Below are 14,201 nucleotides of genomic sequence, written 5' to 3'. Positions count from 1 at the left end.
AGCTGCAACACAGGGGAGTACACAGGGAGGATAAGGAATGGCTGAGAGTTCTGAAGAAAGAAATTGAGGGTTAAGAGCTTCCTTAAATCAAGAGTATTGTGCACAAAAAATAGTTCTAAGAATGTAACATCACACCAGGATAAATAAATGTAAAATAAAAAAATAAAAGCGCTGTCATTCAGCACTGTAAAACTGATGTGGATCTCTCTGCACAACCTAGAGTAGAAATGGAGTCGGCTAGGTCATTGTGTCCAGTTTGGAACCATGCACTTAATGCATGCCAAGAAATCAGAATTATCTTGCTGAATTGGAGAATCCAGAAGAAAATAGTATTGAAAGTATAATGTTTCATCCAAGACCTGTGAGGAGAGGTTGAAATAATAAGAGGCTAATTAAGGAGTAAAATTTTTTTCCCCCTTATTATCGATCTCTTTTTGTGAATGAAGCATAGGGAGAACAACTTTTTGCAAAGGATGCTGAGAAGGAGCATAGGATCTCTTTCTGCATATTGCAGTGTTTCTTATTTTGGTTTTTTTTTTTTTTTTTTTTAGCTTAAATACTTCTTTCAATGGACCAAGTAACATTTTATCTTGAATGCATCTGAGTTTAAACTTAAATAGTCCAAATCTAAAACATTAACTGAATATTTGAAAAAAACTTGGCATGATAACCTGGTGGATATTATTTGGCTCTAATTAGTACTATTTTACAGTGCCTGAAAAGCCAAATTTCAAATACCACTGGTAGTCTGTACCTTTTAAAATGTCTAGGATTAGTCTGTTATTTGAAACTAAACTTTTGTAATGACACATTCATTAAGGGGACAAGATCAGAAGAACTAGCCAGACAAGAAGTTTCCTGCTTCACAAGTTCTTTCAGTTAAATAGGTGAGGATGTACATCACAGGGTTTTTAAAATTAGGTTTATAGTATGAAATACAGAGAGATAGAGTATGTGGGATAAAGGTATCTGTGAGTTATGAATTTTTATTTAGTATTATAATTTTTAGATGAAATGGTAAGAGGGGGTGATAGTCTTGCACACTTTTTGCTGCTGAGTGAAAGGAATTGTACTTGCCACAGGGAGAAAAACAAGATGTGGATAAGTGTCAAGGTCACACCTACAGTATAGAAATATTCTGCTGTTCTTTTGGCTTTGCTCTTTTTTAAAATTATGTAATTATGCTACACTGATAATTCAGCACTTCTTTATAGTTTGGATTATATTAAATGGTGCCTAATAAACACATCTGAAATTGGCAGATCCTGTTAGCATAAGAAAATCTTCATTTAATTGTTTTTGCACTTCAGTCTTGGTGGGGTTTTTTTGTTATTTCTTTTTTTCTTAAACAAATGTTGAAATTAGCCAAGTCTAAGGGGAATGAGAAAAATTAGATGTTTGCCAGTATGTGGAAAAAAATCTAATCAAGACAGAGGTTAATTGTAGGGTGATTCACTTGAAACCGATCCTAATGATACTGCCTTAATCAGATTGATTTTGCCTAAGTATATTTGTCCTAACTCATGTTAATTGTATTAAAATTGGTTAATGAATCCAAAAACCTGTCAGTAAGGAGGGAACTTTCAAACTCTAAGGAAGGCTCCCTCATTGCTACATGGCAGGAGGTTCTTGGTCATTGGCTTTAGCTCTTGGGAAGAATACATTGCTCCTAATAAATGTCTAAATTTGATAGAAAGAGATCACTAACTGTTAAATTGCTTGGCAAGTTGAACTGGAAAGTATTTGGATAGAGCCAAATGTGTGATCTCAGGTCTAGAGACCAATATTGTAGATTGCACTTACGGATTAGAGACAATGGTTTTGAGTAACATAAGCAGTAAAAGGGGTGTAGGGGAGGTGATATTAACTGCTGTATACAATAGAATGGGCTGTGGTGAGTGTATAATGGCTAGTTTGGGGTTCCTAAGATTAGTCAGAAATAGTCTTAAGAGGTTTAGAAGAGAGCTGTAAAAATGCAGGTTCTGGGAAAGTATATCTCATTTTAGAGATTTAAGAAGCTTGTTCTGTTAAAGTGTTACTCAAGCAGTTTTGAAGATTTGAACTTTAAGCCTAAATGAAAAGGCATTGGTGAGAGCTGAAAACAGACATTTTGTAACTAAGTAGTCGAGCAATTTATCTGGGAATCATTTGTTCTCATTTTCACTTTTAATGTGTTTAAACCTCATGGATGGTTTTAGTAGAAACATGTGCCTTTTCTTGGAGAACATGTATGGTCCTGATGCAAGAAATAGGAGAAAGTGTGTGATCATCGGATCACAAAGCAAAGATGGTAGTCATGATGTATTCGAGTGCAGCAAGACAGTACAGCAGAATATCTACATTAGATGGAAAGAAAGCAAGGATTGCCATTGAGCTTGCAGATGGAGCTGAGACCTCATGTTGTGGCTCAGGAAACTAAGGTATTAGAGACTGTCACGGAGCAATCCCAGTCCAATTCCCAGTGCTGTATTCCCCTCTGGGGGCAGGCTATTAATATAACCTCACCCAGGTCAGCATGTTACTGGTAACACTTTTGTCACAAATACTATGTAAAACACAATGTATCACAGTAACAGGAATACAAATCTGTGAAATCCATCCTTGTCTCAAGGCATTACCAGCTCCTTTTCTGCCAGCCAAATGCATTTTCAGGCATTGTATTGCATCTTCTTATGCAGTAGTTGTATTACTCCTTTCTTCTTTCTAAATGGTGTATAGATTTTTCACCTGTTGAGCTAATGGTAGAATCCTTCTGAGTGAATGTTGGCTTTGCAACTCTTCCACTGAACATGCTTTCCACTTTCCAGGAAATATGCTAATGTTTGCACAAAGTTCTTTTTTTAAAGGGCTGCTTTTTGCACCTTCCTTCCCAACCATATTAATATTAGTGGTATTCTTTTTTTTTTTTTTTAACCATGGAAAAGTACTCCTTTCCCCTCTACACTTAACATGGGCTTAGGAAGGCAGAACTACTGTATATATCTCTTCTCTTGATTCATCACAGTGTAGAAATTCCTTTGTGTTAAAATGTGCTTTTTCCTGCATGTGTACAGTTGCAGTGCTGGGCAAAGGTCATGTTTTTAGTGTCTCTAAATGTATGAGAATAGCTATTTACTTTATATTTCCCTTCAAGCAGATAGTCATCTGGAACTGCAGGCTCATGGAGGGCAATCTTTCGATTTTGCGCTGTTGTCATATGACTTTGATTATGTCATCAGCATTATGTGCAGTTGTGTTTGGCATGAACCTAGTCTGAAGGGTGCAAGGAGATTGCTGATTGTCCTGTAACTGTAAGAGTGAGTGAACTTACAACTCAGTGCTTTTCTCGCAGACCTGAAAGCACCACTCAGCACTGCGCAGGTGGTCAGTGAACACGTGCAGCATTTGATGGTTTTGTGTACCATCTGTGTCATGCATCCTTTCTTCTTGATTATCTTCATTTCAATGTGTTTTGGTAGTTGCTGAAGTCAAAAAAAAAAGGAAAAATTATGTAGGCTATTGTTACATGTTCATAACATTCCTCTGAGAAGAATTCATGTATCTTCTGGAGAGTGGCTGAATGAAAACTGGCGTGATGAGCCACATGTATTTCATAAAGGGGACACTAAAAAGCCACTAATGAAGTTGTGGGAAGTGGACTCTTGAGTCCTCATAATTTTCTGAATGCTGTGATTAGCATCCCACAGAGCATTGTAAAACAGTTCATTAATCATAGTCAGTGACAAAGAAGGCTCTGGAATGTCAGCTGTATTGTGCACCTTTCTGTGGTTACAAGATCTTGTGAACAGGGCCAGAATATTTACAAAAACAAGTATACGTGTGCTGTGATAGGCCACTCTTAGCAGCAGTATGAAAGTCTATTCCAGTATACTTTTGGGAATAAAGAATAAATGGAATAAAACTTTTTCTAGTGTAGCAGTACTATTAGAATGGGTTCTTAAGTTATTTTGCTGAAAAAATATTTTATGGTCTTTGTATTTTTCTGCTACTTAACCATTTCTATTTTAAATTAATGTTCAGATTAAAAATGCTTGCACTAATTTTGTCCCAGTGGTTCCATTCAAACAATTTTTCTAGTTGTTTTCAGTTTGCTGATCTACATGTTTTCTTATTATTTTATAACGTTTTATCCTAGTGTACCAGATATTCCAGGAAACTAATTAACATATACCTGGAATCTCTGTTTTTCAATTAATAATTGTTGCTGTTAACTAACATGTATTTCTTAAAATGTGTTCTGATGTAAAATGATCTGTATAATGAATCTGAGTTACTAAGCTCCATTGGATGGGAAAAATTAATGCAGATATTTTTGGAAGTTATTTTGCAAAACCTGAAAATTGAACATTCATTCTAGATCAGTACTACATTGTTTATTTGAAATGGTATATTTCTGAAAACTGTTCTAAAGCATACACTTGAAGTCAAAAGTCACTACATCAGAAGTGTTTCACTGATCCTTTGATTTTTCAGCTAGCAGCTTGTTAGTTTTGGCTCTTTAGTCCAATAGGAATATTCCAGAGAGTGTTGTTAGGATGTGCCCAGTGAAAAATAATCTCAGAGTTTGGGAGAATTTTACAGCAGCATATATTTGAGTGGGCTTAATGTTTGGGTGTCTCACTAGAACAGGGAGGATAGCTTGAAGCAAGGTCAAGAAAATGGATAACTTGAACTCTGTTCAGAAAATCAGTGGCATGTAGTTCATGCATTCTAAAGGCTTCAGAGGGTATTTTAACATAAGCTTTCCACCTCTTGTTCAGCTTTTTTTCTTCCCCATGCCTTTTTGGAGCTCTGATCTTTCTGTCTTGAACTCTGCAAATCTCTTAAATTTAGCAGAACTTGAGGGTTTTTCCATTTGTCTTCTATTGCTTATTGCCTGCTTTTCATTTATTCCTTTGCATCAACTTTTTCATAATTGAGTAACTGTAACTGTTGTAAACATGTCATCTAGACATGGAGTGGGTTGCAGAGAGAATGGGATCTTTTCCTAGTGCATGCCAAATAGAATGAGTAGGTGTTGTGTGCTTTCCTAAAAATATATGGATTTTCTCAAGACCTCTGTGCACTGAGACTCAAATCTCTTTTGTAAAGAAGCATCAGAAAAATTAATTGATAGCTCGATATAGAAAGTAATCAGAATTTTGATGCAATTCAGTACTCCTGTGCATGTATGTGCTCTTTCCATGTAGTTGCTCACTAAGTCATGGCCAACTACTTCCGTTGCTGTCTTGTATTTCAACAGTATTTTAAACTCTGCCATTTCTTTAGACATGTTAGGAGCATATATCCATATGCACACAGAAAATAATTTTTTAAAATTTTTTTATCTTTTTAGCAGTCATAGTATGAAGAATTTTTTTTTCTGTTTTCTGTTTTGTTCATATCTAGAGTACTTTTTCTAAAATGTAATTTATTCTGTACTCTGCTTAAGGATGTAACTTTTTTTGGTCTAATTCCTGGCCTGTTACGATGAGTAATCAAGTGTTTCTTTCATCTAGTAAGATTGTTGTGTTTATGAATTGATTATCTTTCTTCAGCTGCTAAATTTCTCAATTCTGTTTCTCAGAGTGTTGAGTGTTCTTCAAGGCAAGAAGGATTTTACCTTTTTTTTCCTCTGTTCCTCTGGCCCAGTCTATGCAGTCAAATTGTGAGGAGGATTCTAGACTTTTTTGCCATGTGAGCAAGTTTTTATCTTTCTCCACCTGTCATTTAATTAGACAAGATTAAGGAATGAAGTATAAAAATGCATTTTTCCTAAGCAAACAAGGAAGACAAATTATTTCATAACAATCTAATAACCAGATAATTAATAAAATGTTGTGAGTTTTTTTTAATCTCAAATATATTGTTTTTGGAATGATTTGGATGAGCTGGTTGAAAAGTGTTTGTGGGGACATAATGTTTTTCTTTGTTTATTGTCAGAATTGATTCCCATTCCCCCATTTTCTTGTTGATAAGTCTCCACAAACATTTTAAAATAATGACTCTCATTTCTAGAAAGCTCAGAACTGTAAGTTAAGAATGTTCTGGTGGTGTGTGATTATAATGATATATCCATTTCCATTCTTTTTATTGGTATCCTAACATTCAATGTGTTTGATCTATAATCTTTTTGGTCGAGCAGAGAAAATCTGAGAGGATGGGGCAGGAGAGAAGAGTCAGCTCAACACTTAAAACATTAAAATGCTCCAAACCAACAAACAATCAAACTAACAAAAAAAACCAAAAAACAAAACCAAAACAAAACAAAAAAAAACACCAAAAAAACCCACCAAAAAAAAAAAGAGAAAAAAATAAAAAAAAACCAAAAAAACCCCAAACATCGAAAAGAAACCTTAACCAAACTGTTCCAATAGTCTTTATTGCATGTGAGAAATCTTTCTCAACAGCACTGCAAAATGGCCCATATTACTCCCTGTAAATGTGACTCCTTCATAGGTTACACCTTCATCTTAGTTGGCTGTACTCCTGTACTGGGATCAGGTCCTTTCAATTGCATCTGTAGAACTGACTTCCTCGTGTAACTGTTGCTTATGTTGGTCTCGATGCCAGGAAACTGGAACGTGCTGTACTTAATGGAACCTCATTATACAAGAATTCCGAAGATGGTCTTTGAGTTAAAAGACCTCAAGTTTAACTCCTATTAAACACAACCATGAAGAGGGTTATTGGATGTGTGTTCAAGTATGGTATGTTGAAGAAGAGCCAATGCAGAGGTGACCTGATCAATAAACTGTAATTAAATTGCCTGTTTTTGGCAAGGCTCTTCAACAATTGCTTTTAGAAAAATGAAATTTTGGGGAGAAAAGAGAAACAGGTTTTTTTGTGAATTTGTAGCCCCATAATGGAATAGAAGAAAACCCCAGAATATATGGTTATTTTTCATAATGGTAACAGTGTAATGCAAGGTTTCATCTTATCCTGCTCCAGGGCCTGTGCTGGGTCATGTGTACTTCATCATAAGAATAAATTGTCTGAAAAATAGAATCTCTTGAGCTTTTCTGGATAGAACCTACATAGGAAAGTTTAGCATTATATTTATGACCAAATCTTGGCACAATGTTTTCATTTTAATTATTTTTGTGTGTGTGTTTCTCTAATATAGATAGGGGGTGAAAGAAGCTGGAAGTGAGTACATATTGAGATTTGGGAAGAGCTCTTCCTGTGGTCAGGTAATGAATAAAAAATTCTGAATGTTACTAAATGAACCTGTGCATGTAGCATTCCATGAAGATATATGATATGTGTTACATGGTACAGTATGTCTAGTAATGGATCCATTTAAAGCAAATCAAGGTTGTCTGTTTTTTTTTTAAATACCAGTGTTGAATTCTTGATCACCTTTTGAAAGTCTTAGACTTTCATCTACCATCATTGCTGTAAAAGACAAGGTATACTGCTAGTATATTTAAAATACATATTCCATTGCATGCTGTTTTAAAAAAGCTTAACTTCTTTTGTATGGCTGAAATGAATAAAGATCTTTAAGCTCACTCTGGATCCAAATTATTTATTTATCTCTGGAACCAGCTGTGAAAATCACAGTGAGATAAACACAGTGTATGATATTACTCTTCCATCAGTTGTTGCATAGAGAGTTTTTCCTAGGGAAGTCTTATGAAATTAATTAATAAATATTTAGACTATTTATAAGTGATGTTGTATAGAAGTAGGAAGTAGTGCTTCTTTTCATATGTCATTAGGGAGCCTTTCTGTAATGTTACATGTTTCTGGGAAATAATGAGTAAATATTTACAACCATAAATTACATGCTTTCCACTCTGTTGTTTTTCAAAAGAAAACAAGAATATTTTGCTACATATCTTGTATTTGAAAATTAGCTAATTTAGGCTAATAAACACATCCTGGGCTAGTGCAGTAATAGGATGTGAAATTTTTCAATAAATGTCTGGTTACTCTTGACTGTCTTTCCCTCAATATTGTTGTCTTTAATGTTGATTTGAAATATATTTAGTAAGTAGATAGCAAAATTCATCTCACTGTCATATTCTGGTAGCTGTTTTTTAAAGTTTCATTTATTTGAGAAAGCTTACATCAGTTTTAACCTCCCGATATAAGGAAACTGATGTCCATCACCACTGTGCTTCAGAAAAGTGATGGTTATGTTGTGAAGCAGAATATCTTGCAACCAGAGCTGTAAATATTTTAAACTGCGAAAGAATTCTACTGACCACAGCAAAAGACTTATCATTCACTTGTGTTGAACAAACACTTTGGTAGTGAAAGGCAAGATAGCAATGCCAGTAGTAATTAGTGATGCTGCTCTAGGTGAAAATAAAAAGCACAGCATTCTTGTTTAACCTTGGTTTTATAATTTATTGAAGGAATTTATCACCTTGTTTTGTTCTGAAGTTAAAAAGGAGAAATGTTATCCCAAAATTTTTGCACCTCTTCTGAAAGAACTTCAATGTGAACATTCCTTCAGCCATAGAAGCTGTTTAACTTCATCAAGGAAAAGACTAAGGTTTTACTCCAAATAAATGTAGTGGCAGCTACTAACAGTCTTGAAGTCATTTATGGGGAATTAATCAACACCTGAAAAGGTGGCTGAACAGACCATAAAATTTATTTTCAGAGGAACCATATTAGTATTACGTTTCAAGTTGGTGCCTTTATGAAAAATCTGAAAACAGCCACATGTATGTGGTCCAAGATCATTTAGGTTTATATCAAATTTGAATTAACTGTGAGCAGAGGAGACAGAATTAGAATTGCATCTGAGATATTGTAATGATATTTTGATTCTCATGTCTTTGCAAACAAGTCGATGTTTGCAAGTTATAGAGGGTTGAGAAAAAGAAAATTGTAAAATAAAGGTTGTATTGCAGATTTTAAATCTGTAAAATACAGATTGAATTTTACAGATTGTAAAGTGCAGTCAGAATTTTGGTGGCCGTTTGATTCCGTCTCTTTGAAAGAACATGTATATGCAGCAGGTAAAAACTGCTGGAGGGCTGGTATATCTGAGAAGGTCAATTGAGCATAAGGAGTCTGTTCTGAAGTAGGAATTCCAGGTGCCAGTTATGTTGGTAGTATTGTGTAGTGATGGATTGAATGCAGGGAGAAAATCAGTTACCACTTTATCAGCGTTATTTGTCCAATTTTCAGTTCATGTTTCCCTATATACTACACTTCTGGGGTATCTAAATAGCAAACATAAAGAATTTTTAGAATTTAAAACCTATAGTTGCCTGAACTTTGAAAACAAATTTTACTATCATCTAAATGTACTTTTTCCCCTGCTCTGACGTGAAATGTAATGCTTTATGATTACGTATATATTAAATGAAGTCTCTGGGTTTTGATGTTTTGGCAATCTAATTCTTTTCCTCTGTTTAATGTGGTTAGAAAATGGGTGAGGCACTATTGTGCTGAGAATGCAGTGTTGGTGTTTGTGGGCTTTCCCCCCTCCGATGAGTGTATTTAGTAAATAGTTAATTTATTTGACATCAGTTACAGAAATGCATGTAAATAGAAAAAGGAAAAATGAATAGCTTTCCTCTGAACTGATGATTGGATCTGAAAAGATTAGCAATAATTCAGACCAGTTTTCAGAAAATGAAAACGTTTGAAATCACATAGGTAGTATGGGTTTGTGTTTTGTTTCTGAGAATTCTCCTGCATTGATTGCAGCTGACACTTTGGATGTGTATGGATGCTTCTATGAATGCTGGTTGCAGGATCAGGATCTAAGTTAGGGGTGCAAAGCAGGAACAGTAAGTCCTTTGAATACAGAAGGACTTAATTATACCAGCAGCAGCACGTGACACCCTGTGAGCACTTTTGTTTATTACACGGTTCTGAAAAGTGCAGTCTACCTGTCTTTTAAGTGAGGTGAGGTTCCTAAATTTAAATATGAACACAAAATGTTCATGTGCATGGATTTCATTAGGATATAAAAGTCACATACAATTACAAGATTTCTTCAATCTTCTTTTCCTAATAGACTGCTTTTTGGAGCCTTTAACTGTGTTCGTCCTAATAATGCTTTGTTAGTTTGTAGGAGAACATAGTAATCACTGCATTTACAAAACTTATTATTGGGATTTTTTAATAAATTTGTTATGGGGGATGGAAAGCTCTATGATTAGAACAAAGTTACAGACAGAATGTGATAAGCTTGTTTCTTCTAAGCTGCAATACTGATCGTTTTATAAACTACAGGTAAAATGTTATGTTTCATGTTTTAGTTTACCATCCAAGTATCTTTCATAACTGTTTTCTTTTTGTAGAAATGCTTGTGCTGAATCATCTTTCTTCATTTTCACGACTGGTCACACATTGTGACTTCTTTCTTTCTATGTTTTACTGCTGCTTTTCATAAAAAGAAGAGTATGAGAGAAAGCAATATTAAAAGTAAAATTTATTTTCTCTATAATATATTTAATCTGTATTAACATTGACATTGGTAAGGTTTAGTTTTGAAAAAGTTTTCCCTAAATACTCCAGCAGTATGAGTTTGTTGTATATCTGCAGAATGCAGCTCTTGCTACCTACTTCCAAATGCTTACACATGCCCTGTACCATTCCAGCCAACTCCCAAATAATTGCTTTTGAAATTCTGTCAGTAAAAATATTCTCCCTAACTCTGGTGCTTCAGCAGATCAAGTTCAAGATATTAGATGTCTTGAAGACTCTTAAGAACAGTATCAGAACTCTATCAGAAAGGGCTGAGTTCTGTTTATTTACTGTATTTTGTTGCAGTTTTCTTCACTTTTTTCCTTCACTTACTGAATAGATTTTCAACTGTGACCACGCCTACATAAGATCCAGGCAGAAAAAGTCATATTTAAAATGAATGTGATTTGAGCTTTTGTCTGTGAAGGCTCCCTGTCCTACTCAAATGTCAGTAGCAGTTATCTGTAGAAGTGGAAGCAAGCAGCCATGACCCTTCTAGCTTGTTTTCTGAGCTTCCAGGACTTGGGTTGTTCTAAGACAGATGCAGTATAGTATCCATGCATGGATTTTTGTAGAAAGAATATCTAAGTCTTCTTTCTTCAATATATCAAGTTCTTTAAACTCAAAACATTTTAATTATGGTGACTTTCACAATCTAGTAGTGCCTTTTTAAAATCCTAATGTTTTACATCAACCAGGTCTCCCTAATTCCATGATAATTTAATTTATAAAACTTAGTCACCTTCTGAGGCATGACATCCCTCAGAAAAACAATGTTCTTTATTTCCCAGTATCTGGTGTTAATTGATGTGCCTATTGTTTCTGATGAGTATTGTAGTTTCCTAGCTGCAAGAATTCTTCTGTCATCTTCTTTGTGAATAAAGATTTCAATGTAGTCATCAATTTAAGTTCCTTCTAGTAACTGCAAATGCATTTATTTCATTTAACTTTTCCTGCGGTGGTCCTGTATTTAATGTGCTTTAATATTCATCTCATGCATAATTTGCACTTATGACATCTGTGTCAAGTCTTTCAGTTCCACCATGCTTTAAAAATATTTGATATAGTTTGTATGCATGTAAGAATTGGCTTCTCAAAACTTCTGTAGGTTGTCAATTTAGTATCTTCTAATTAAGCTTCATCATGACCTCTCTGCTTGGTTATGTGTGTCATAGGAAGCAAAAACTTGTTCATTGATATTTTACAAAGCAGCTTAAATTGTACTCCAAAGACTTCTTTTCTGCTGCTTCTAATGGTTGTGGACTTGAAGTCACCAGCTCCTTCCCACCATTTTCTAAAAGACCATCTAGTTTTCTTATAGAATTCTGTCTTTATTCTCAGCAGTCACTTCACCACAGAGCATTCAGTAGTGTTAAACAGCTAGTTATCTTATACAGGTGATATTTTATACCTTATTGTGTAACCTGCCTTCTATCCTTTAGAATCCCTGCTAGTCTCTACATAAGAAGGATGTCAGGATCATCTATTTATGGGACCATTTATTTTGTCAAAGTTTTTTTGAGGCCCCCTTGTCTTGGGACCCCAGAGTGCTCAAAGTATTAAAAAATTTGTTTGTTGTACTTATGTGTAGATGCAGCACTTTAGGACATTGTTTGATGGTGGCCTTGGCAATGCTGGGTTAATGGTTGGACTGCATGATCGAAGAGGTCTTTTCCAACCTAAAAACTTTTATGATTGTATGAGTCTACTTGTCTGTCTAGAATATTCTGATTTTAGCAAAACTAACTTCAAAAGCCACTGTTTCACTTAAGTTCCTCATTTACCTACCTCTATGTAGATAATCATGTGTACAATGCAGCATAATGGGGTAGCCCCTGCCTTCTAATCTACTGCTGCCGTTTGTTATAATCTTCATTTGCAATTTTCAAGTGGGGGAGCAGATTGATTTTCTTGTTTCCTTGTTGCTTTTTTTGATTTTGTGAGTAACTAAGGGCTAGAGATGTAGATCCTTTATGCCCCCATTCCTTGTGGAACAGAACTCTAAATGCCATCCGGACTCTCCTTTAAAATCCTAGGAAATTCCATCCTGAGACTCAATTTGCTAAGGCAGGGTTGGTTGCTTTAAAAAGAATACAAAGATTTATAAACCAAAAGCCTACTATCTGTATTTGGGCCTTAGACAGACTTGAGTACAAAAGAGTGTGTGTGTGAGTGTGTGAGACTGGCAGGAGGTAGCTCAGAACCATGGAGAGCTCTTTTAAATTCCAGTATGGAGGATAATGGACATCCTTGATTTTTTCTTGTTATTGTTGCTAAAATTAGCCTGAGCTATTCAGGAGTGAAGGAAGCTGAAGGGCTAGAAAAAGCCTGCACTGAGAGTAGGAACAAGACCGTAATACCTGCTATAAAAGAGTAGGTGGAAAAAGCCTAACTTGCAAGTTAAGGAATTGTGAGATACTGCTGTAAAGCTGCTAAACACAGGAGCTGCTGGCTATGATGTTCACATCCTTATTATAATGTGTTCACCACAAAGGAAAATACTGCTTTTCTCACAAATAATGAGTTTATGCACAATTATTCTATGAAGGAAATGCCTTTTTGTGTGCCTGTGTAGGAAACAGTAAGAATAACACAATTTTAGGTTTTTCCTACAAGTGCTTGACTTCCAGATTGATTCAAATGGTGATTTAAAATCCTGCATTTTGTTAGTCATTATCAGTCTGAAATACTTGAATGGGATTTCACTAGAATTCCTTTGAGAAGATATGCAAATTTAACTTTTAAGTCTTTTGTTACTGTAAAGTATTAATATTGCTTTAAGAATTACAGACTTTATATGGAAAATTAATTTAAAATCTTTTTTTTAGAATGTTTACCTTATTAAAAAAAGTATTCTTTGGTAAAAAAACTTCAAGCTTGCTTTAATTGCTGTAGAAAAAGTTACATATATCTGGGCACAGAGACACAAAAATCCCATCTTAAAAATAAAAGAAAATAGCTCACTCATTAAAGCTGATAGTTGCTAAACACTTGCCATGGTTTGACAGGAAATTTATGCATTAGGGATAGTTGTTATAACTAAAAATGGGAATTCTGATTAACAGTGTAAACCTAAAGTATTAAGTTTAAAAGGACATAAAAGGAGCTAAGCAAGAAGCTAATACTTTCAAAGGTGTTTTAAACTCAGCAAGTTTTAGACTCATCTGTCATTTTTCCTTAATAATGTGTCACGCCAATTTTGAGAGGAAAAGGCATTGGCAGCATTATGTGAGGTTTGGACTTGCAGCTTCATAGTTCTATTTTATTCTTAGCTTTCCTATTGTACAAAGTGCTTTGAGTTTTTCACTTCTTTCACTTTTAAATAAATGAATAGATCTTAGATCAGTGGTACACTTGAGCTGTGGGGATGGTGAGGATCACACGCAGAAAGCAATTAAATTTTGGTGGCATGGAGCACTACAAAAGCTGTAAACCAGTGTAAATTAGACAGCGTGAACCTATATGCTAATACAAGTAAATGGCTACTTGAATTAGCTTGTTAGGTGCCTTTTTTGGGGCTTTTTTATGTGTAAAGTTCTGTATCCCAAGTAAAAGGAAACTGGAGTGCCAAGGGAAATTTTTGCAGGCTAAGATTCGTATATTTTGCCGCAGTGGAATTGAAGTTAAGGCAGATACCTTTTTATCATATTTGCAATCCCCAGTAAAATTTGTCTTGCTCTAATAAAAATACTGCATAAAACATGGTTCAATTTGAACTAGAAAATGGTAATAAAAAAGCAAGTCTAATTATTTAGTTAATGATCCCATTTGACATTCTTTCC

The 14,201-nt window shown here is 34.8% G+C and overlaps 1 protein-coding gene across 3 annotated transcripts in view; it reads left to right on the top strand.

Moving 5' to 3' along the window:
• The window catches only part of FUT8 (fucosyltransferase 8), a 99,582-nt gene that overhangs the window by 26,148 nt on the left and 59,233 nt on the right, over positions 1-14,201 (top strand). Inside the window, exon 3 of one of the 3 annotated variants that reach the window (XM_066551908.1) lies at positions 7,106-7,172. The exons of the other annotated variants lie outside the window; for them this stretch is intronic. The gene's annotated coding sequence lies outside the window, so the exon portion shown is untranslated. The remainder of the gene's footprint in view (positions 1-7,105; positions 7,173-14,201) is intronic. 3 annotated transcript variants of the gene reach the window in all.

The sequence above is a fragment of the Molothrus aeneus genome, chromosome 6 (genome assembly GCF_037042795.1).
Source record: "Molothrus aeneus isolate 106 chromosome 6, BPBGC_Maene_1.0, whole genome shotgun sequence".
Lineage (NCBI taxonomy): Eukaryota > Metazoa > Chordata > Aves > Passeriformes > Icteridae > Molothrus > Molothrus aeneus.
The sequence above is the reverse complement of the archived record's forward strand: the minus strand, read 5'-3'. Positions and strand labels throughout refer to the sequence as shown.